Source organism: Microtus ochrogaster, unplaced genomic scaffold, assembly GCF_000317375.1.
Source record: "Microtus ochrogaster isolate Prairie Vole_2 unplaced genomic scaffold, MicOch1.0 UNK29, whole genome shotgun sequence".
Classification (NCBI taxonomy): Eukaryota; Metazoa; Chordata; class Mammalia; order Rodentia; family Cricetidae; genus Microtus; species Microtus ochrogaster.
Genome location: NW_004949127.1, coordinates 935,320 through 960,249, shown reverse-complemented (window position 1 = coordinate 960,249; position 24,930 = coordinate 935,320). Strand labels below are relative to the sequence as shown.

Here is a 24,930-nt window from a genome sequence, read left to right as displayed (position 1 = left end):
TGACTGGGACTGCTGAGACAGACAGCCCGAGGACAAACAACCACTGTATTCTCGGCCTGCCTGCCAGGAGATAGCCGTGTTGGACTAGCTGGATCACAGGCTTTAAGCCGCGCTAATAAATCATATATATATATGGGATCTATCTATCTATGTGCATATGGGATCTATCTGTCTGTCTGTCTATATCTACCTACCTACCTATCATCCATCTATCTATCTATCTATCTATCTATCTATCTATCTATCTATCTATCTATCTATCATCTATCTATCATCTATCTCTATCATCTATCTATCACCTATCTATATCTATCCATCTACATCCATCCATCTATCTGTCTGTCTGTCTGTCTATCTATCTATCTATCTATCTATCTATCTATCTATCTTTCTATCTATCTTTCTATCTATCTTTCTATCATCTATCTACCCACATACATCTGCCAACAGCTGGAAAAGAGGTGATTTCCACTCTCCTGTCCCCTTGTCCCCCTCGCTCTGCTCTGAACCCCTTTCTCCCAGCAAGCCCTATTCTCATGTCCTTTTTACATGACCCTCTTGAGCTTGCGAGGGTTATTCGTGTGAACGTGGAGGTTCTTTGATGGATGATGAGCGACGTGCCCGTGTCTACACCACTGAGGAAGTCGCTCCCCCTCCTCCAGCAGCCATGAACTACTAACAACTCTTATTGTTGGATTATTTGAGGTGGGAACACCCACCTGGGTCACACCTTCCGGTGGCAGTCCACCTAAAAGGGCATGGAAAAGGAAGCGTTTGCTTGCACACAAATACATATTGGACTTTTTTTATATTTTTATATAATTTTAATTTATCCATATGAATTTATTAATTATACCATTTATATATAAAATGAACATATATGTATCATATATTATATATATAATCAGTCTATCAGTTATTTCCTTTAGAGAGCCCTAATATACATCTCTTGCTTAAAATACATATAAGCCTAGACTTGGGCCCAAGCAGTACCAAGAGTGTGAAAATGGCTTTGAAACTGGGAGTAGTGACTTTTCACTACTGACCAGACCCCTACAAAGCCCCGGCTAGGAAACAGGGGTGCACACACGCTAATATTTAATCCTCATGAACACCCCTGAAGTTGGCACTACAATCACCCAAGAGAAAGAAGAGGAAGCACAGAGATCCAGTGGGCTATCCAAGATGGCCCAGCTCCTACCACTGGCGGTCAGGAAGAAAGTGCAGAGGAGACAACAGCAGAACATCCGCCCCCACAAGTGTATCACGGTGCATGCTGACAAAGGCAACACAGGACAAGAAGTGTGCATGGAGGGCAGAGCTGGGCTCTCTGAAGGCCGGCGAGCCTATGACATCCGATGGTTCCACAAAGCAGCAGCATGTAATAAGAGGTGTCATCTTCTGCTTCTCTCCCCGTACAATGTGTGTGTGTGTGTGTATGTGTGTGCATGTGTGTGAGTATGCGTGTGTATGAGTGCATGTGTGAGTGTTTTCTACACTGAAGACAACCTGGGTCCAGCTCGGCAGGCTTTCACGGCCCTTCAGTCAAGCCTTTTGAAGCTATTGCTTCGCTCTCTAGTGCCTATGTTTTAATCATGGTTCCGTGTTTGACTAGATTGCAGCTCCTGGACTAACTACATTATCCTGAAATGAGGCCATTGGTCTTTCTCTTCTAAAGTATTTACTCTATAATCAGTTCAATTGTTTTTAGATTAAGCCTCATCGCTAGCTGGGTGCATGGTCTCCATGGGCCGATGAGCTTCCTCAAAGAACCCATTCTTTGAGGAAACCATTCAGAGGCAGAAGTTCAATGCTAGTGCTTTCTCACGTACAATAAGGGTTCAAAGTGTCAAAGCAAGCCACAGAGCAACGACTTGAACCGGGGCTGTCTCTCTGTAGAGAGGAGAGCCCTTTTAGCCATGCCAGAAGCTTGAACAGAGCAAGCCCATGGGGTTCACTCACTGGGTGAATTATCAGACAATCAACCAGCCAACCTGAGTGGATGTCCAGCCAGAGGCTAAGCGCCTTGCCCAAGGTCACTGCCCGGATATAACGGCTCTGGGGCTTCACCCAGGCTTTCCTGCCACATTCTGTGACTACTGTTTGGTTGGCACTTGCTAAGCACCCATTGAATGGTTGCTGGCAGCTGCCTTGTGTATGACTCTTCTCTCTCCAACCATGTTGCCTCCTTTGGGTGGCAAACTTGCCCTCCCTCTCCCGAGCTTCCTTGGTAACAGGAATAATTTATTATTCACAGTTATTGGTTCAGTTTGAAAGTATAGAACATATCGATTCCAGCCCCCGGTTGCCCTTTCTGGCTCACACCTGCGCCCTGCTTTCATTTTCACAGTGCTCCCTTTGTTCTAAGTGTCTCCCATTTGGATGATAAATTCTACATCGTGTTTATCACATAGACAAGCCCTCAGCTTGGCCTGCACAGCTATGCTCTGTTAGCTATAGCAGAGCAGCTGCCGTTGGGTAACAATGGCCCTGGCAGCCATCAGTGCCGATGCCCAGAGCCGGAACACAGAGAACTTTCTCATGAAGCACACTACCCATGATTCCTCTTCTCCAGGCTCTTGGCTCTACCACCCCCCAGGCTCTGCCTTCTGTCAGAATCTTGCTCCCCCAGCTGTTCTTGCCAGCTGCATCCCACATCCTCAGGCCCATGGGCAGAAATGGGGTCAGGAAGAGATTTTTGTAAAAGCCAGGGAACTAGATGGCAACATCCCTCCTCCTATCCTGACGATATTCTAGGTCCAAGTCCTTTTCAATGAGCGATGAACACCCTCTGTACAGAGGAGAATGGGGTGGGATCAACCTTTTGGGGCTAGGCACTTACTTCTGACCTTTGTGGTGTTTGTGAATTTACATGTACAATGACTCCACACTTGAGGTTAAACATACCTTAGCAGGTGAAAATGTGTGGTAGTTATGATTCTCTAAGGTCACACAACACTGTGAGCTCAGGAAGAACCATCTCAAGTCGTGAATCAGGACGGATAACATGGGAAGCAGCAACAACAACAAAAACAGCAGCAGCAACAACAAAAACAACTCCCAAACACACTAAATGTACTGAAGTGTCTGATGGTCGGGCTCCACCAGACATTATTTTGAGGAGTCCATAGAAAAGCTGGCCCACTGTTTGAATGGATGTCCTTGGGAGGAAAGAGCCTCTCAGGTGGTCACCTGTAAGAGGCCTTGAATCAGCACAGCCAGGCCCGGTCCTGAGCCACGCACAGGGCTGCACAGGGTTCTTGTTCAGTAGCGCCACTGTGTGGCACGAGGAGCAAATGCAGCCTAGATGTGTAAAATCTCAGAGGAGGGAACTGGAAAAGCCCTTCCCGAATAAGAGAGTGACAGGTACTTGCCCACTTGGGCGGCTCAGGCCTTTAATCTCAGCACTGGGTCATGGGCACTTTACTTGTAAGATAGTCGTGGGACTGGGGGCTAACTTACTGAGCTAAGAGACAACTCACATATAAGGGGGTTGGCTATCTCTTCCAGACAGAGACACTGGCTTGCCTGCTAATACCGTGAATGGGATTTCTGAGGACTTAACTGAAACAAGAAGGGGCAGCTTTCTTTGTGCCCAGCATGCGGCATGCCTCTTCAATGAGCACCCGCCAAAAGTTTCACAGAGGGAGGTTTCCTATTAAGATTCTAGCTCAATATACGTGCGGTGTTTTGCTTCAGGATTATTACGTTTATTCTATTAGAATCTCTACTATGCAGCAAAGCATTGGTGCTGATTCACCCTGTAATAAATTACAGCCCGCAGTCCACAGCCATTTTTCCAATAAAGGTGCCAGAGATAACAAAAAGACCAGCGCTATCAGAGGCAATAGCGGCTCCATCTCTTTGTGTCTGTCTTTTCCTTAGGATTTTATTGCATCCATCATAAAACGGTGAGTTTCCAGTAAAGACAGAGCCATGTCATGCCACAGCCCCCGTCTCCTATCCCCGTTCCCTGCTGGTTCCATGTCAATATTTACACATCACCACGCACGCCCTGCACACCCTGCTGTTTACCTGAGATGGCCTTCAGAGTGAGCCCTCAAGCTCTCATCAAACGCGGCTCTGCACCGTAGTTCCCTCTTTCCCATAATTCATGCCACCTCTGATAACGTTTCCATTTCAACAGGAAAAGCTACTTTCCAAAGTCAAAACGCCAGTCTCCGTTTTGAAAAGAGAACCAACTGACCATCTAAGGTGCCACGCGGAGCCATGAGAATACTGACCAAAGTTGCTAGTTCCTTTGCTGTCCGTTGCTGTCTCTTGCTTGACCTTCAGGATCTCTCAGGAGGCGACTCTGGCCCTGACCTTAAGGGACTCTCATGAAACTGCCTGAGCGGAGCTGGAGAGAGGCCACCACCTGCTGCGCAGCTCCCTTTCCAGAGAATGAGGAAGCTCAGAGGATGGGCAAGAAGAGGCTGCCAGCTTCCCAAGTCTGAGGATGCCTGAGTCCCTGTCCCCACAGTGCTCCTTTCCCCAGTGACAGGCTATTATGTTTGTCTGCTTTCTTTATCACTCCACAGCTAAGTGGCCCCCAGGTTTAATTTTCTTTATTGAATTTTAAAAATATATTTTTTTGAGATTATAATTACATCATTTCCCTCCTCCTTTCTTCCTTCAACTTCTACTCTCATTCAAACTCATGACCTCTTTCCTTATTGTTATATATCAATATATATATTTCTAATATATAGATGCAACCTGCTCAACCCATATGGTATTACTTGTAACGTACATGCTTTCAGGGCTCACTCTTAATTTTTAAGACAGGGTCTCAGTGCAGCCCTGACTGGCCTGGACCTTTCTGTATAAACTAAGCTGGCCTCAAACCCAGAGCTATCCGCCTACCTGTCTCCGTCTCCTGAGTGCTGGGATTGAAGGTGTGTGCCGCCAAAGCTGCCCTGCCACCACCACCACCCCTTTATAATCAATTTGACATCAGAAAACATTTATTATGCTGTTTTTCTTTTTTTCTCACCGCTGTAATTGGCCCCGCCTTCACTTATAGGTGGCAGCTGGCAGGCCTTCAGCTCCAGCAAGTGAATGCGCCTGGGTCTCCCCTCCACTAGTTTACTCCTCCCCAAACCAGCATCTTCCAGCTCCAGAGCAGTCGGCAACATCTCACCACTGTTCTCAAGGTCAGGGAGACCATCAGTGGCTTTCCGACCTGGTCCAGCTGCCTTTTCGAAAGCATTTGACCCTCTCTCAGTTTACTCCTGCCCCAGCCATAGAGGGCCAGACTCCCCTAGGCAGCCATAGAGGGCCAGACTCCCCTAGGCAGCCATAGAGGGCCAGACTCTCCTAGGTAGGCCCTGAGCCCTCCACCCCACCCTCACCGGGTCTCCACTGATACCTCAGTGCCCCTGTCCCTACACTAACCCTTAAGGATGCCTGCAACAATGGCAGATGTCACTGAGCATGCTCTGGGTGTCAAATACCACCTTGAGCCCTTTTCCTGACACTGTTCTCTCTCTCTCTCTCTCTCTCTCTCTCTCTCTCTCTCTCTCTCTCTCTCTCTCTCTCTCTGAATACCAGGAACAACGAAAGGCTTTAATGCACTCTGTGACTTGCTCACCAACAAGACCCATTTAGCCCGAGGCCTGCACTCAGCACCCGATGCTCCTACACACCTGGAGCACAGCATCCGTTCCCCTCCAGTTCTCCCTCACTCTGTGCAGCCCCTGCTGTGCCTCCAACTGCTACACCAATGCTCACAGACCCACTACAGGGCTACCGACACAGGGGCCTTCATGGAACCGTGAACCCCACAGCAGGGGTGGTTGGTGTGCATCTGTCTCCAGCACGGTGCTGACGTGCAGGGCGTGCAACTGTTATTTTGCTATTTAATCTGAATTTACACATCCAAGAGATGCAATAGAGTTCCATCCAGCTCTGACCCCGAGAGCTGAACCCCACAGAGATCTCAGGGCTCTTTTCCTAGAAAGAGCAACTCCATCTTGTCCACTGGGTCTCAGGGAAGCTATATCTCCATTTGGGCCTCCAGCCTACTCCACAAATTAATATTTGCAATATAGGAGCCTGGTGTTATAATATTTATGGCAACCATCTGCAAATCAATCAGCCAAACACACAAGCAGAAGCCGCCCACGTCCTTGACATCATTGCTTAATCTGAAATGCTTCTTGGAAGACAAGAAAGCATTCACAAAAGGAAACAGTAGTGACTGTCCATAGCGAGAAAGGCTTACAGCAAAATGTCCAGCAGATTCACACAGTGCTCCCATACCAGGGCAGGAACAGTGTCTACCAAGATCCTCTCTCAAGTCCTATATGCAGCAAGCCAGAGTAGTCCTCAGGGTACCAAGGGAGAAAGGAGGGTCCGAGAAGAGGCAGGAGAGTGGGAGGAAAAAGGAGAGGGAGAAGAGGAGGAGGTAAAAGGAGAGGAAGAGAAGGGGAGAAAAAGGGGAGGGAGGAGCGGGAGGACGAGGACATAGGGAGGGAAGAGGAAGGAAAAAGAGGGATAAGGGAGGAGGACATAGGCTGGGAGGAGGGATAAGGGTTACCCTGAATCTCTTGATACCTAGAAGAGGGGAGTCATCAACAATGCAAGGGAGAAGCGACATTACTAATTTCTGGAAACTTTCATCTGAACTGAGTCCTTCAGAGCACCTGGAGACGTGCTGCCTTTGTGGGGGAGAAACGTGATGTTCTCTTCACGTCTCTTGCATCTATACAACCAAACAACAAAGGGTACAGGAACCAGAAGTACTGAAACTTTTAGACACCCCTGAACAAGAACCCCCCCCCTTCCAATTAGATAAATAAACAGCACCTGGATTTCAGGTGTCCACATGGAATTTCCAGAGTCATTCCATGTGACAAGTATCAACTGAAGCTGATGTCAGAGCTTAACCAAGAGGAGAGAAGTGTACCATTGATGGGGCACACTGGGGGTGAGCTGGGCTGTGTCCCAGGGCTTGCTCTCCTTTGGAGTTCAGCTAAGGGTGGCCAAACCAGATTTCCCAGGGTCACTCAAATCAAGAAGGTGGCCCAATAGCAGGGCCAATCTGTGGCTATAGCTCCAGCCCCAAGTCTGGTCCTGAGGAGACCCAAGGACTATGGAGCAGTATCTCTCACACAGCTCAGGCCTGGATACAGCTCATCCCAGCCCACCACACAGAACACCTCAGCTACTGACAATCCATCACATAAAGAACACATAGCCCAAATTTTCCACTCCTCCCACACAGCTTGGCTGGCCTGGCTAGCAACGGGTTTTATTTTTACAAAGATTATCGTTCTGCAGCATTACCTCCTGGCCAGGGGGCTCAGAGGCAGCTGGAAATGAGAGCCAGCTGGGAGCTAGGCAGAGCAGTGGCCAGAACCTCCTGCACTGGGAAGGAGGAGAGCGCTGGCCAAAGGCCATGCTGCTGCTGTTGACTATTCTGGGAAAGACAGATGACAACAGGAGGGGGAGGAACCCCATTCATCCCAGGGGCAATGCACACTGACCTCTGGCTGGGGAGCGCCTGAGGTTCCTGGTGCAGCTGGCTATCCTAACCAACAAACGCGGAGAAAGAGCCCGAAACATCGGTGAAATTCCAATATCCAGAGAACCGTCTGTTTCTCTCAAGTCCACAGAGCGTGAGCTTTATGCCGAGCCTAAGTTCTCACAGGGGGTGGGGCTGGACTCCGTCCTGGGACGACACCTCCCTTGGCCTCAGCAGCACCTCAGGTCAAACGGGTCGTGATGCCCTGCAAAGCCTTCTCTCGCGAATATGAAAACCATCGCTCTTTCTCCCCCTGCTTGACTTATTTCTTGACCAGCTTGGTACTTTTTTTCAAAGATACTGCAGAGATAAGCCCGGGGTGAGGTCAGGGCTCATCAACATAAATCTCAGTTAGCAGGAACGCATGCGCAGAGCAGTCCCTTTATAGCTGGAGGCCTGGTGCCTGGCTCTCCTTCCTCCTGGGAGCTGCGAAAAGTTTGAACAGATGTTCACATTCAGGGGAGGGATGCGTTACTGTTGCTCTGTTTACTTCCTGCAGCAGGATCCGTTCTCATTGCCTTCTGAGCGGGATGGAACAAATCTCCCAGACTTACTGCTACCTGGGGGAGGGGAGGCCCGGGATCCCGGCTCTCACGGAGCGTGCTGAGTTAGGAACAGACTGTGGGGTGCCCCGATTGCACTTAGCACTGCCTTCTAGTTTCCAAAATTAGGTCAGCGAGTTTGCTACAGCAGTAGCCTTGTCTCGGGGTCATCATTGAGGCAGGTGGTCAGCTCGCACAGGAGTCCCGTCCTTCAGGTGCCCCGGTTTAGAACAAGGGCACGTGGAAGCCACCGTAGAGGACCTTTCTCTGACACTGGGATCCTGTGACATTGATTCTCCAGTATTTACACTAGGGATTGAATGGTGTTTGTTTTGGGCGTTATAATAAAAACTCCCCCCCCCCAATCACCTGGATGAAAATACATTAAACAAATCTCCCAATCACAAATATTGATTGAGAACTTAAAGTGATCCAATAGACTATAAAACACACCTTGCTCTTTAGACTTTATGGTTTAGTCAGAAGTGATAGAGGTATTTACAGATATTGGCGGAGTAGGGACTTACCTAAGTTGTTCCACAGAGGTCCCCCCCCTCGTGTGTGTGTGTGTGTGTGTGTGTGTACACATGTGTGTATACAAGGCAGATGATAACCCCAGGCATCATTCTTCAGGAGCCGTCTACCTCGTTTAATGATATAGTCTCTCACTGTATACTATGAGCCAAATTAGTATTTTCTTAGGTTGTGTGTCAGGTGTTTTGTGACAATAACAAAAAGTCACCAACCCCAGAAATGCATGTGTGTGTGTGTGTGTGTGCGCGCCCTCTTCCCCTATGACCTTAACTTGTGTCAAATTGACAAAACCCAAACCCAGTCTGAAAGACCTTCACTCCGAAGGGGTGCTGGATAGGGGTGCTACTAGCTGGGATGGGGACTTGGAAGAAGGGCTTCGGGGCTGACTTTGAAAGGATCACTTCGGGCATGTTAATATCATCAGCCGCCGCTAGGGAGCGCTCCACCGTGGCGGCAGGTGCTTCTATGCGACATTCTGTCCAGGCCCCACGGTTCATACCACTGTGCGAGGAGGCAGATGTTAAGAGAAACTGAGAAATGTCACTAAGCCAGCCAGTAAGTGGCCGCACCATGATTTAAGGCCAACTTGTTCTGATCAGTGAATCACCCCAAACAGAGCCCGCCTCCTGCAGGAAGACTGGTTTGTGGAGGGAGGGGCCGAGCATTGGCAAGTGAGAACTGTGAAGCTTGGCTTAAGAAGCTCTTAGCTGTGTAGAGAGGTGAGCAAGGTTGTATCCTGTATACCGGCCTGGTGCCCATGTTAAACAACAAGGCAGCAAATGCAATCTCTTAACACAGTCTTCTATGTACAGCTCCGAGTACACAAAACGTACCCGCCACCCCCAGAGGAGAGCCACAGCAAATCCTAGTCCCAGGCTGGGCAAGAGAGAAGACACATTTCTGCCCTTTCCTATCAGGACACTGGTGTGGATCCAAGGAGCACCAGAGACGTTTGCTGCCCTCACAGTTGCTACATTGTACCGAAGGGGACAACATTCTGGAAGTGGGTCACTGCAAAAGGTCAGTGGCTGTCCTTGGCAGTGAAAGCTACGGGGCCTTCAGCTCTTCTCAACGCCCAACATGGACAATAAGCCAGAGGGCACCAAGAACTGGTGAAGCTTTAGGATTACCGATACCTTTAAAGGGTAAGCTTGGGTAAACATTTATTTTTCCAGTAAAAAGATACTTCTAGAATCTTCATTTATGTCCAGAATGAGATTTGATTAGAGCGCTCATCGGGGCTGTTGTCATGGAGAGAGAGAAAGGGTGAGGGTATGAGTTGTGGGGAAGCTCGTGACAAGGAATTGGGCACGAGGAGAAAGTTTTTTCTAAATCCAACCTACTACATAGGATAAAATACCAGCTCAGAGCTCAGGAGGCTCAACACAGAGAAGGTTAGGAATACAGGGAACTCTCACCCGGAAGTTCCCCGGGGCACACTGGAAACACCCTCTTCCCTCAGTGCCAGACTGAACCACACTGGCGCTGTTGGGCCATTTCAGCACCAGCCCGAGGCTAGTGTCTGACCACGGTCCCCCATGCCCTGGGGCCCCTCATCCCTGCAGCACACACAAACCTCATTTTCCGAGCAGTTCCCACAGAGTTCATACCCTCAGTCACCAAAGTCACCTGATTCTCACCCAAGGAGCTGCTCCAACGCCTCATGCACACAGCACAGCACCCCAAAGATTGCACTTCAAGTGCTCTTTCTGGTCTCCCCGACCCCATTGAATATCTTCTGATTTTCAGTTAGTTTGGATTTTAGTAAAAGCTGCTTTTCAGACAAATTATAGCATATTCTCAAAGATGTTCTTCAGTTTCTTTGGAGGGGAATTGGTCATTTCTGTTTACAACACAAGAGAAACTTTAGAAGTCTGTCAGGAGGAAAAGAAGCTATGGTTGGACCCCTAACCCAAACTTCCAAACTGTGAGTGAAATTTTCTATGTGTATAAACTTACACATTTTTTAAAATTGAAAACATGCAATATATTCTGATAAAGGTTTCCCCTCCCTCAATCCCTCCCCTCCCATGTTCCCCTCACTTACTCAATCACCCATATGCACACCCTTTCTCTCTCTCTCCCTTCTCTCTCTCTCTAGGATACAAATGGGCATATATATGATGATGTTGATGAAGATGATAAAATAAGATAAAATAAAAACAGACTTGCAGCTTCCTAGAGTCCATCCTGGATGCCCAACAGATGGTCCTCATTGATCTCCCTCTGCAGAAAGAAAGCTACTCATAACACCTGACCTATATGATTTTACGAGTACAGTGTCTTGGTTATTTTCAGCACAGTGGAAGGTCATATCTTTCTTCCCTTGGAAAATCACCCAGGCAAACTCTGTTGGAATTGTCGCCATTCACTCTGACCACACTTCACAAAACAAAAACAGTCAGCCAGGTTAGCAGGGGATGCCCGCGCTCCGCCCCCTCTCTGTTTGTTGAGATACTTTGAATACCATCTGCACTGGACTCTTTCTTCTGCCTGGTTGTATGAAGGACGGAAAACCATGTCCTAATTTGAATTCTAACAAATGACTTGAAGAAAAGTGTGTCCCTGTTTGTTTACATATATAAATTTAGAAGCACTGTGAAATCTCAGACAAAATTAGCCAGGGTGGGTGGCAGAAGAGGATTCAGATAACCCAGTTAAGAAAGCCTGAGCCACCTCCATTCCCAGGGCTTTGCAGAGTGCTGGCTGAAGGACGCTGTCACCATGGACAGGGACCCGCTGGTCCAGGAACAGCCCTCAACCAGGAGCAAAGGCCACCAACAGACTCTGTCCTTGTCATTGAGCATGAAGGACACAGAGTCCCGCAGTTCTGGAAGGTTCCTAACATCACTATTGCTAAGGAAATGCATCCCTTGCAGCCATAGACTTCGAGAGAACAGCCCCGGGTTTGAAGACCCTGCTGTGTGCTCCTGTACCCTCCCACAGGGCAGCACCTACCATCTCCCTTGTGCAGATACTAGACCTCGGAAGAGTCAAAGGCACAGAGGTTGGTTCCTCTTTGGAGATGCTCTGTTCATCATCACCTCAAAACAGCCGAATGTTGTTTGGGGTAAAGAATAATGCCGGGCACTGGGAGATCACCTCCTCAAAGACCTGAAGTTGACATTATCATCTGTAGCCCAGGTCAGTGGAAATACCATTTTCATTTCTGCATATTTCCCCATTATCCAAGGTTTCCTAACAAACATGCTTTTATTCCCTGGCAACAACAAGTTACACAGAGCAATGATTAAAAATGACAGGTCCTGTGTGCAAACCCTCTGTTGGCTTCCCGCAAAGGAGCAGGCTGGCAAGAAAGCTGCTGTTTCTTATTAAGTCAGAGCGAGTGACTTGCCTGTGTGTGCCAACTACCATCAGGGACAACCGGGACTCTTGACACACTTGGCAAACAGTGCAAACTTCCAAGGCTTCTCTTTTTTCCTCTCAAGGCACAGGGCACAGACAGCCCAGCCATGTTCTCTAAAGTCAGACTTCCAAACCATTTCCAATATTGATGTGTTTAATCTAAAATGAATTGTGACTTACTTCTTATATGGGTTGCAGACAGTTTAGACTACATTGTATTTCAGGTTTAAAAAAGCATACTTACTGAGGTTTGAAACAATATTTATAATAATAGGGCTTCTGATGTGGGATGTCTCTCTGTATGCTGTGAATATGTTTTATTATCATTGGTTAATAAAGGAGCTGACTTGGCCATATAGCCAGGCAGAATAGAGCAAGGTGGGAAATCAAAATAGGGACGCAGGGGAAAAAAGGGGCGGAGTCAGGGAGAAGCTGGCAGCCACTGGGGAAGCAGTATGTGGGGTAACAAGTCATGTACCTTGTGGTAAAATATAGAATAATAGAAATGGATTAATTTAGCTATAAGAGCTAGTGAATAATAAAGCCTGAGCTAATAGGCCAAACAGTTTATAATTAGTATTAAGCCTCTGAGTGGTTCTTCGGGAACTGGCAGGTTGGAGAGAAACCTCCAGTCACGGGCTTCCATGTAACTCTCTCTCGTGGGTGTTTGTGTTTGAACATTTAGTCAGCTGTGGCGATGTCTAGGAAGGTCACCAAACCTGAAGGAGGGAAAACCTTGCTGGAAGAGGTGGATTACTGAGGGCAAGTCCAATGTGCACTCTATTTCCATTTGAGGGGCACATACATGTGGGGGGGGCGGGGGAGGGAATTGAGACAGGGTCTCATTATGTAGCCCTAGTTGGCCTGGAACTTAGTTTGTAAACCAGGTTGGTCTTGAACTCTCTTCTTAACTGCAGCTGCAATGTGACCAGCTGCCTCCCATAATAGATGTTATCCTCTTAAAACGTGAGTGTGGATGCATTCCCACGCTGGTCACAAAATGTTTGGACTCAAGCTAAATGTTCACATTTCCAGAAGGTTCCATAGGCAGGCCTCCCTAACGCAGGAGAGTGGTGACCTAGGAGAGACACTGCTGGATTAAGTTGGGAGCTTGGGTGATCCAGGAGCACCCACTGCCTGGATTGGCGTTCTCAGCCCTACCTGCAAACGAACATTACCTTGTTAAGTCTTTTTTTTTTTTTTTTGTATAGGATCCACAGTTGAATATTCAGTGAGACCTAGCAGTGATATTTTATTTAAAGCTCTCTCAGTATTATGTGAGACCAATGTTCCCGAACACAGGTATCCATAGAACACTTTTTCTAAGTTTCAATCCACATATCCCTCCAAGGATGGTGTGAGTGTGCTCACCCCGAGGCTGGCAGAGGGTTAAGGACCGTGTGTCTGACTCTCATTACTATCTGTTGTTGGGCTTTGGTTCCCTCCTCTCTCGTAGTGGTGTTAAATACTGATTTACCTCAGTGGTGGCGAGGCACAATGGTTTTGATGGTCGTGGGGTATCGCTTAGACACAGGGAAAATGCAAGGACATTGGGTGTCTGCAGTTAAAAAAAAATAATGGGACAGAGTATACTTTTACTTTATGAGGTTTGGAAATAAAAACTTCATGTTCCTTAGCTTACTCTTGGAGGAGAAGGAGGGAAATCAATATAAGATGGAGATGTCACTCTGAAAAGGTCAGTAGGGAAATGTGAATTAAGATTTGAAATTCTCACAGGAAATCATGAGTTGCTGGACCAGCGCCTCGCTGTCATGACCCCTGTGGTAGCTTGAATGCCATTGGCCCCCATAATCTTGTAGGGAGTGTGGAGCAGGATTTCTTTTGGCTGCCAACCAGCTCCCAAATAAAGACATGGAGACTTATTATTAGTTATGAATGCTCAGCCTTATCTTACGCTTGTCCCACTAGCTCTTATAACCTAACTTAACCTTTTCCTCTTTGTCTACACTTGCCTTGGGGCTTTTTACCTTTGTTTCTGTGTGTACTACTTTCCTGCTTCCTCTGTATCTGTCTGTCTGTCTGTCTGTCTCCCTTTCTCTCTTTTCCCCTTGTTCTTTTCCCTCTTGAGCTTAGATTCCTCCTCCTACTTATTCTCTCTGCCTGCCAGCTCCACCATCTCTTTTGCCTGGTTATTGACCATTCAGCTTTTTATTAAACCAATCAGGTACCTTAGGCAGGTAAGGTAAAACAGCAACACATATTTACATAATTAAAAAATTCACCACACCTTTACATAGTTAAAGTAATAAGCCACAGCACAAGCAAATGTAACACATCCTTACATAGTTAAGGTAACTTTCCACAACAGGACTGACACTATTCAGAGGTGTGGCTTTGTTAGTGAAAGTGTGTTCTTCTCGGAGGAAGTGTGCCACTGTGGGGGTGGGCTCTGAGGCTTCCCATGCTCAGCATACTGCTTTAGTCAACTTCCTGTTGCCTGCAAGATGTAGGACTCTCTGCTACTCCAGCACCACATCTGCCTGCATCCCACCATGCTCCCCACCATGAGGTAATGGGCTGGACCTCTGTAACTGTAAGAAAGCCACCCCAATTGGACATTCTCCTTTGTAAGAGTTGCCGTGGTCACGATGTCTCTTTATAGCAATAGAAAAGCTTTACTAAGACAGCTCTGTCCTCCTTTCCCACATGGCCAGCCTCCAACTCAACACGGACTCACTGTGTATCTTTTATAAGCTGGATGCTCTCCTAGGCTTTAAGGAAGACAAACACAGCATGCTCCCTGCCCGTTATGGCCCACTTAGGTAGCCAGATCCTGAAATCTGACAGCCCTGATCTTTGGCTATCTGTACTGAGGGTTTCACAAGGACTCTGTTGAGAAGAGTTAATTTGGTCAGAGTTGACGTTGGTTACAGTGGTCCGGACAAGAACCCATGATACACACTTACAAGAGTTTCTAGGGATGCTACCTGGTCCGCCATGTGGGGTTGGTGGTGGGACTGTGACTTTATCGTTTACTCTCTCCTGAAGGCAAGGCCTTGATACTTAAAGCAGATGGCATAGGACCTGCCTCCCATTGTGTGCGGAGCTGCTATGAGGTTTTGAAGCTCCTGGCGCTTGTGATCTGTCGCTATCTCAAACCCTTATAGACTGAGGCCTTGGGGAAGTGTGAGTGGATCTCCAGGTGTGAGTTAGGAACCACCAAGGGAGTTTTAGAAAGAGGTGAATCTCACACCCTCATCTATAGGTTTTGGGCCTAAAATTCTGAATTTAGTCAGGCATCTGCACCTCTCAACCATCCCATAAGATCTGGCTCCAGCCCAGAGAGAGACCTGTCCATAGATGTTGTGACGGGAAGATTCCACCAAGGACCCAGAGTCAGCTCAGGGAGGTGCTCCTCATGGGCCCAGCAGTTCAGACTCAGCTGAGACTCAGCAATTCGAGGACCTCTGCATCCCTGCCAGTATCACCCCTAGGGCATCTTTCTTTCCTCAAGACTTCAACCCTCACTGCTGCACAGACTTCTGGGATTTTACACTGTGGCATCCCCAGACCTCATTTTCTGATCAGGGTAGCCTGGTACTTCATCAAGATTGCTTCTGAGTCACAGAACTGGGGACATCCCGTTCTCTAGTGTCACACAGCTAACCTAACAATGTTGATAGGTTGAATAGCTTCCTTCTAGAGAAGTTGGAAAGCCATAGATGTCCCCTTGGAGTAACCCAGGCAATCCTGTGCATGGGCAAAAAAATAAAAAAATAAAAAAATAAAGGATTCTACTTGTCCATCGAGACCTTCAAAATCCTAGAGTAAATTAGTCTCAGAACTCAAAGATGGCTGATGTGTGTAGGACACGGCAGGAGTGAAAAGGGTCGATACAGAGACTGGATGGCATAGCCAATAGTAGAGCCCCACCTCTCCCTGAATAACCTCGAGAGAAAGTGCTCCATGACTTTTCAGGAAAGGCAGACTCCCGCTGTCCTTGAACCTTTCTCTTTTCACTCACTACCCCCATATTTATTGAGCACCTACTTTGCAGATAAAATAACACACATCTCAAAATTAAAAGATTAATTTTGATTAACCAGGAATTGAGAGCCTACTTATTCCCGACAACTAGTAGGTTTTGTTTTGAATGAAATTATTGGAAATTGTAGGCAAAAAGCCCTCTGAGGAGACTTTCCAACATAGCACAGGGCATTTCTGAGATAGGAAGCCAAGTAGTTCTGTGAGCAAGCAGTGCACCACACCTGCGGGTCACCCTCCACCCGCTTCCAGCAGGCAACAGAAACCAAGCGTGGCTTACAAGCACCATTCCAATCTACCTGCGGCTTTGGAACGCTCCTGGGAAGAGACGGCTTGCAGTCTCTGATGCTGCAAGCATATCCTTTGATAGAGACTTGCAAACAAGATGGGCACAGACTTTAAATCATGATTGTAATCAACCATGAAGAAGGCTTTCCTGATGCCCATTGAACTGAAGCAATGACAATAGTTGTACTGAGACCTGTGCTCCCGGGCTGGTAATAATTAAAGAACTTCTCAGAACACACGGGCACAACAGAGATAAGAGGTTTGGTGTGGAAGAAGTAGTGATTGATAGCTCTCTGTGATAGCACACCCAAGGGTATGTTCCGTCTTGACCAAATTGTCCCCTTTGCTTGCAATGCCCTTCTCCACAGCCTCTCCAGACTACCAAGGATGCCAGGGTCATTTTAGCAAGGAAAGACAGTGCACCTCCTCCTAAGGCCAACACCAAGCGTGCTCATTTCTTTGCTCTTTCATTTAGCCTTTTGTCTGTGGTACGCGCCTTGCCACAGCCTTACGGAGGCACCGTGTTTACCATAGGGGAACTTTCAGTCTTAACGGAAGAGGACAGACAGGAAACTGTACAACTGTGGGATCAGAGCTGTAGCTGGGGTTTGTATTCTACGTCTTTATACAGCGCTGAGGCAGGGGAGTGGGCCTGAGTCCGAGGCCGGACTCATATGACCCACTGTTTTTCACTTTGTTCACTTTATAAAATGATCACATTTATCATGAGTCTATTCACAATATACACTGGTTTATATTATTATACCAGGGCTAGAAGTGTTGTCGGTAGCAGTGAAGGAAAGTATAGCCCCATAGAAAGTTGACATGTGCCATGGCCCCATGCCAGTCATGAGCCAACACCCTGGGCCAACCACCCTAGATGTTCACAGAATCTAACTTAAAAACCCACGTGCTTATGTCTCCCAGGAAATGTGTGGGAAGGAAGACATCTAGAAGAGGGTGGGATCAGTAGAAATACATTTGAAGGATCTTCTGGGAATTTATGGAAAACATCACAGATGTGGTTGAATCAGGCCAATAAAAATTAGGATATAAAACAGATTTCGGAGTGAGCAGCTAAGAGGTGAGTGCTGTTCCTTCACACAGAACCCCGTGGAATATAAGTCTCAACAAGGAGGAGGTGGCTTTTAAGAAGGCTCTGCAGAATGCTGGGTCCCACCTTTTTCTCCCTGACTCCACACTGCCCAGAAGGGTGCACGTCAGAAGTTCACTCCTGGAAACAAAGCATTCTTCATGTTGGCAGCTGGGACAGGCATGAGCCTTCCATGAGCAGCTCCCAGCTCCTGCTTCCATGACAAGAAGCAGAACACTATTCCCCCAGAACTACCCAGGGATTCCCCTGGCCACCTCTGCCTGTCAACTCAGCTCCTTATTAATTTGGCTGAGCAAGTCAATTCTTAACCATCATTGAGGAAAAACAAGAGACATAAGGGCATGGACCCTGGGGGCTGGAGCTATTGCTCAGTGGTTGAGGACACTGGCTGCTCCTCCAGAGGTCCCAGGCTTGATTCCCAGCATCCACAGGGTGACTGATAGATAGCCATCTAAAACTCCACTTAGTACAGGGGATCTGACGCTTTCTTCTGACTTCTGTGGGCATCAGGCACAGACATACATTTTAGGGAAAACACTCATAAAATGATAAATAAAACCAAACCAACTAGGCTCCATGGGAGACTGAATAATTGCAATAAAATGATACAAAACTGAATCTGTGACGCAAAGGACAAAGTTGGGGAAAATCTTCAAATTCATGTAAAAACAAATGAAGAAAATATGAGAGAAAAGCAGGAACACAGAAGAGAGAGTCAGGATGTTAAAGAAGAGGAAAACAAAGAGAGATGTCACTTTAGGAATGCTTTCCCAAAGAAGCCTTGAGTCAATTGGGATTTCAAAATCCTGGAACGCAATCATGAAGATAAATCAAACCAAACCAAACAAACAAAACCTGAAAGACATAGCTTTCACCCTTTCTAGTGAAATTTATGATCAGCAAGATAAGGAGGAAGATACTAGAAGCCCACAGATGTGGGAGAAGCCCCCTTCCAAAGGCATCAAAATAAAAATGGCAGCTAGCTTCCCTTTGGCTTTTTATGCTTCTTGAAGACAATGGAACGAAGGTCACAAATTCATGGTGGGAAGTTATCTTGACTATATTCTCAATTATAGGGGAAATTGAAGAGCACAGTCCTTTTACCATTAAAAATTTTTATAAATAAATACACCACAGGAAGACTGAAAATGACTGTAAGAGAGGTGAACCTGGAGACAATGGAAAGCCTCCATTTGTCATGGGAAAAACAGCCCAGCGGACTGGCTGAGTTTGAAAGCAATCCAAGGAGCTTGGTAAAGAGAAGTTTTAACAAGACACAAGATTTGAGCCAGGGATTCAAACCCCCAGTTTAATTCACCTTTTCCCCTGTTAAAGTAAAGTTAAATACAACACAGTCTCTAACCTTAAAATAGCAGTGGCTAGCCTGAAGCCACAAGACACCAACAGTGATATTTCCTCTGTATTTTCTAAATTATCTACCACAGTCTCCTATATTCTACATAAACATGTCTTTTCCAAACATCCTACCAGAAGCACATGCAGATTTTATATTCCTTGCCTAAATGAATCTTCACTCTATCATGACTGAATAATTAAGAATTAGAAAGGAGCCGGGGGCATGTCATGCATGCCCTGGACTTGATTCTCCAGGTCAACTGGAGAAGACAAAGAGCCCGAGAAATGTCACAAGACAAGTGGATAGCAATATGAAACAGAAAGCACAGTGGGCGTTTAAGCAATAACGGAGCACACAAAACTCAGAAGCCGAGCCGCCAAGAAGAGGCAGGTCAAGAACTCCACTGACTGCCTCTGGATTTTCCGTGGGTCGGTCCACTTGTGTGAAGGGGTGGTGGCGTCCCTGCTGGGGGTCTACTGTTCTTTCTGGAAGGGACACCATGGACTCTGCTTTCTTTCTCTGTTAAATCTCCTTTCTGCCAGGAGAACAGTCCTGTAGGTGCGGTCAGCTTTTGTTTTCTCCCCCAGAGGTGCTTCTCTTTGATTATACACGTCTTTCTCTAGTCTCCATGAGAGAGAGAATTAAGCTTTGGTAATTGAAAATTTAAGCCTATATCTACTAAGAAACAAGTCCCCTTCAGAGTAAAACCCTAATCTCTCAGCTCTTGATTGATTTTTAACTTTTAATTAGAAATATAATTTAGTTCGAAATCAGAAATTCCTGATTTACAGATGTTATCTGACCTCCAAATTCTCATTTCCATTTTAGAGCCCTCTTTCTTCTACGAGAGTAAAATCATATACAATGTTTCCCCTTAAAAACATTTGCAGTGGCTAATTTTAGGCAGCAGATAATGTAGTGGTATTTCGTTTTTTTCATTGTCTTCTGTTTTCCAAATGTTCTACTCTATCATAAATTGATTTAATCTGCTACTTAAGATGACTATTAATTAAAGACTGCCCTAGTTTCCCTTCGTGTTGCTGTGATAGAACACTTTGACAGAGTAACTGAAAGAAGATTCATTCAGCTGACAATTCCAAGTCACAGCCCATCACTGTGGGGCTCGCAAGGCTGGAGCTGGAAGCACCTGGTGGTATCCACAGTCAGGCCTGGAGGGAGCACGAAGGCATGCCCTGTTCAGCTCCCTTCCTCTTTTTTAACCCTGTAGACCCAAATCCAGGGAATGGTGCTGCTCATGCTTAGACCGGGTCTCCCTACACCAATCAACCTACTTAAGAAAATCTCTCCCAGACATGGCCCCTGACTGACCCTGTCTTCCCAGGTGAATCTGGGCTCCGTGAAGTCGGCAATTTAGTCACCATCACAAGGACCAACACAAGACTGAGACTCACACTGGGGTCAGACAACTTCCCAGGTCCAAGGATTTTCTTTAGGGTACTCAGGATGGCATGGTAAATGATTTCATAAAAACGGTACCCAGCGCTGCAGAGATGGCTCGGGGTGATCTCAGCTGGTAAAAACACCTGCTGCTCAAACCTGACCATCTGCCTTCCACCCCCAGAACCCACAGTGGAAGGAGGGAACCTACTCCCAAATTGGTCCTCTGGCATGTGTGTGTGTGTGTGTGTGCGCGCGCACACACACACACACACACACACAGACATGCACACTCAAATTGAAAATAAAAGAAAATGAAAATGTAGGTGACTAGTAGAATATTATTTTAAGGTGTGTTATTGTTACTTTTGTTTATGCTCTGGAACATTTGTTTAATGATGGAAAGATGTGTTTGATGAAATAAGATTCAACTGTGGTCTGGAGGCTGCAGCAACTAGGTGACAGGAAGTAGTAGGGAGGAGCCAGGTGCAAAAGGGCAAGGCAAGGGGGGAGGGGAACGTGAGGACTTCCTGGGAGATGCCAGGAGGCGAACTGCTTGCTATTAAGCCTCCCTGGAAAACGGGATTCTACCTCAACCTTTGAATCTCAAATTCTTTAGCAGGACAGAGATTTAGAGAAGGTCCCTTAGTAGTTTTGAAAGAGACGGTGCCTGAGAGAACAAAATTTCTTCAGGCCTCAACCCTTGGGGCTTAGCTGCTAAGCAGAATTGTAGTTGCTGACTAGGGTAGCGTAGTTTAAAAGGCAGACAACTAAGAAAGAGGACAACAGTGGCCATTATCATCCCTCCATCTCCTCCTTCAATCTCAAGAACATAAGCCCTCTTTTGTACGTCTGAAATCTGTATGTCAAGAAATACTATATACGTTTCCCCACTTGTAAATGCCTAAGGACGGTTCTAATCGTTTCAGGTATTTTAATGCAGACCTTATTACTCGAAGAACATGCACAATAGATAAAAGACAGGCCCCACTTCAAAATGTTCCTGTTTAAAAACTGTCAAGAGTCTGCCCGGAAGTTGGTGGGAAGGGAGGCGGCTGTAGTCATTTAATGCAGCGGTTCATAACCTGTGGGTCACAACCCCTTTGAGGGGTTCAACAACCCTTTCCCAGGGGCTGTGTATCAGACACCCTGCATACCAGGTATTTATATTACAATTCGTAACAGTAGCAAAATTGCGGTTATCAAGTAGCAACAAAAACAATGTATTGGCTGGGGTCACCACAACGTGAACTGTGTGTATGAAAGGGTCTCAGCGTTAGGAAGGTTGAGGACCACTGCTGTAATGGTTCTGAAGCTTCACCTTGGGAAGACTGGAAAGTTCTGGAGATGGAGAGAGGTAACATTGTGACACAGGTGAATGCCATTACCACCGCTGAACTGCTCATTCAAAATCATTGAAATGGCAAAACTGACGTGGAGATTTGACCTCAGTGGGGAAACGTTTTCTACTGAATTTAAGTCTGGGCACAATATAACACGAGGCCTGCTGTTTTTATAATATAATATACGCAGTCTCTTTCAGCCAACCAGGAACAGAACCAGGCTGGTACTTTTGGGGACTAAGCAGCTGATCTTCCTGGCAGGGTGGTGATGGGGCAGGGACCACCTCTCAGTCAGTCACTGACATTCATTCATGGGTTCCTTGGAGGGTCAGGGGAGGAGACGGTCTTCTAAACTACAATGGTTGACTTGAGGTTGAAGCATTCTGAGGATGAGCCCAGAGGGTTTTCAGTTTCCTTCAACAGCGGCTTTTGACTGCATCATTCTGTAGCGGCTTCCATTGCATGGGAAATACCTGACTATAGCACTGAGAGTACTTGGAAGAAAACTTTAACTTCCACGTAAATTTTGGTCAAGGTCTCTGGAAAGGAATGGCCCTGCGGGTACATGACCATCGGTAGCCACTGCTGGCAGATGAACTTACTATAGGGGCTCCCAGCTTGGCAAGGTTCCCAGGCCACTCCTTGGGAGGGAGCAAGGAGCCGCAGAGGGCCATGGCCCCGGGACGTGGAAGTTATGTCCACTTAGAAGCTGTTTGCAAGGGTAAGGCCTACTTTCCCTCATCACCAGAGGCGCAGTGACTGTCCCCAACTCTTCTGGGACAGTAGGTAACTGGAGAGCTGAAACAATGTTGCTAATCCAGTTTCCCTCATGCCAGGACTCTGGACAGCATGGATCCCCAGCATGCTGGGCTAAGCCACTATCAATACAGAACTGACCTTGCACTCCAATAGAACAGTTAGCAAAGGCTTTTGTTGGCCACACGAAGATTTGTCTTCCACTCTGTTTCACGCTACATATGTCATGCATACATTTTTCTCTGTATGAGTCAAAATATTTTTTCTTAAGAATTCTGGCTAAGAACATTCTGATAATTGCCTAATACAGTATTGGGGACTGTAGTCAAAGATGTCAGATGTCATGAAGGGTACAAAGGTTTACTACTAATACTTCCCCAAACAGTTCAGGTTTTCACTGGTAAGTCGAGCTGAAGATTTTTCAGAGTAATGAGGTGGCTTAGTTACTGTTCTATGGCTGCGAAGAGGCACCCTTACCAGGGCAGCTTATAAAAGGAAGCATTTAATTGGAGCCTTGCTTACAGTTTCAGAGGGGGAGCCCGTGGCGATCACCCTGGAGAGTATGCTGGCAGACAAGCAGGCATGGCGCGGGAGCAGGAGCTGAGAGCTTCCGCCTGGATCCAGAGGCAGCAGGCAGAGAGCACCTGAGACTGCACCTGGTGTGGGCTTTTGAAGCCGTAAAACCCACCCCTGGTGACACCTCTTCCAACAAGACTGAGAGCCAAACTTTCAAATACATGTGAGCACACAAGGCGATGGTCCAGGGTTTTCATTAGGGATAGTAATTATAATTTTTTGTTGTTGTGCATGCGCCACCACTGCCCGGCTAATTATAATTTTCATGAAGTCTTGAAGTATTCACTTGGTTTGGGGATTTGTAGGATAGTGACTGACACCTTTAAAACTGTGCTTCAGAGCTCCAAGCACCACTCAGTCAAACTGCAAAGAGCAGGACAGCTCACACAGCAGGGGGCAAATGAAGACACATTATTATTATTATTATTATTATTATTATTATTATTATTATTATTATTGTTATTATTATTATTATTATTATTTTAGCTTAGAAGTTAGAGATTTCCTAATGAGCAAAATGGAGAAAAACGAAACAGTTCCTTAACGTATCTATCCAGACCTTTTAAACAAACCTGGATGTGGCAAAGGGAAGAGGCCATTAACACATCGCATCCCTGTAAACGCCATTTGCTGCCTCTGCGCCTCTGACCTCCGCTAGCTTCCCGCTGCCCGAGCTGACCAATGCAGCTTAAACGGAAGCATTTCAGGTCCTCTGCAGGCTTCCCTTAGGGATTACAGGGTTTTAGGTCTCCTAACCACTTTCTTGATTCCAAAATGGGTAGATACTCTTTGGGATCCTAATATTAGATATATGTTACCCATGAATCATCACTTGATATCCATTGCTCAAGTCAAACTTTCCATTCACGCTCACTTCCTGTCAAAAGTCATCTCAGTCTGCGAGAATCAGTGAGTACTTCCATGAGACCAGGATCCAGACATTTCACCAGGATAGAGGGCAGAGCTCTCTCCTTGGCCATAAGTACTGCCCCAGCCTCCCTAACCAGAGTGACACCTTTTGTATCTTTAGTAAAGAAAGCCCATTGGCAGGTCACTGACAGACAGATAACGGCCTCTGTCACCAATGGACGCCAGTGTCTCTCACGGAAAGCCGTTCACAGGTGCCCAGCTGCACGAGTTGACAATCAGTGAGCGCATATAGGAATGGGCGCTTCTTAGGGGAACACAGGAGCCCAGCAGGACTGGAGCAGCTCAAGCACGCATAGGATTCGGAGGCACTAACCTCTCTGCAGCAGAAGGCACGTAGATGCCTCTTCAAGCAAATGCAAAGGAACAGCGTTTCTGAGGATTCTAGTGTTCTGTTTGCTTGGCATGAGCAGCCACAAGCCAGCAGGACATTTGCCATTTTGGCAGCTTGGTTAAGAGGAGAAAGGGCTGCTGGGTGAGCTAAATATTACCCCACCAAGGGATTTCCCTAGTTTTACCATTAGAATGAAAAATAGTTCCTAAAGCACTGGGAATGGCAGAGAGTGCCAAGGAGACAGCAAGGCTAACAATAGCACAGTAGGCAGCCGATTAGATAAAGGACGTGTGTGTGTGTGTGTGTGTGTGTGTGTGTGTGTGTGTGTGTGTGTGTAAGGCAAGACAAGGAAGAAAGTACAAACATTGCTGTGCACACAGACCTCCACAGGGAGGGACGGTGGGCAGGAGGATGTGGGTGAGGTTTCACTAGGGTGCACAGCTCATCACTGTAAACCCACAGCGTGGAATATAGGCTGCTGTTCCGAATTTACAGACGGGGTGTGTCCTCAGCTCACTCATGCTTGTGTGCGAATGTGGGTATGTAGTATAGTCAAGGGCAGTGTATGTATGTGCACGGATGTGGGTATGTAGTGTATGTTTGGGCAGTGTGTGTGTGTGTATTGTGTGCATATGGGTATGTCATATTTATGCATGGACAGTGTGTGTGTGTGTATTATGTGCATATGGGTATGTCATATATATGCGTGCACAGTGTGTGTGTATTATGTGCATGTGGGTATGTCATATATATGCGTCGACAGTGTGTGTGTGTATTGTGTGCATATGTGTATGTCATATATATGCATGGACAGTGTGTGTGTGCATGTGGGTATGTCATATATATGCATGGACAGTGTGTG

The 24,930-nt window shown here is 46.7% G+C and overlaps 1 protein-coding gene across 4 annotated transcripts in view; it reads right to left on the bottom strand.

Annotated features, from left to right (window-relative positions):
- Positions 1 to 24,930, bottom strand: part of Ncald (neurocalcin delta) — a 357,614-nt gene that overhangs the window by 38,585 nt on the left and 294,099 nt on the right. The window contains exon 1 of one of the 4 annotated variants that reach the window (XM_026789776.1): positions 4,245 to 4,262. The exons of the other annotated variants lie outside the window; for them this stretch is intronic. The gene's annotated coding sequence lies outside the window, so the exon portion shown is untranslated. Of the gene's footprint in view, positions 1 to 4,244; positions 4,263 to 24,930 lie in introns of those variants that run through there. 4 annotated transcript variants of the gene reach the window in all.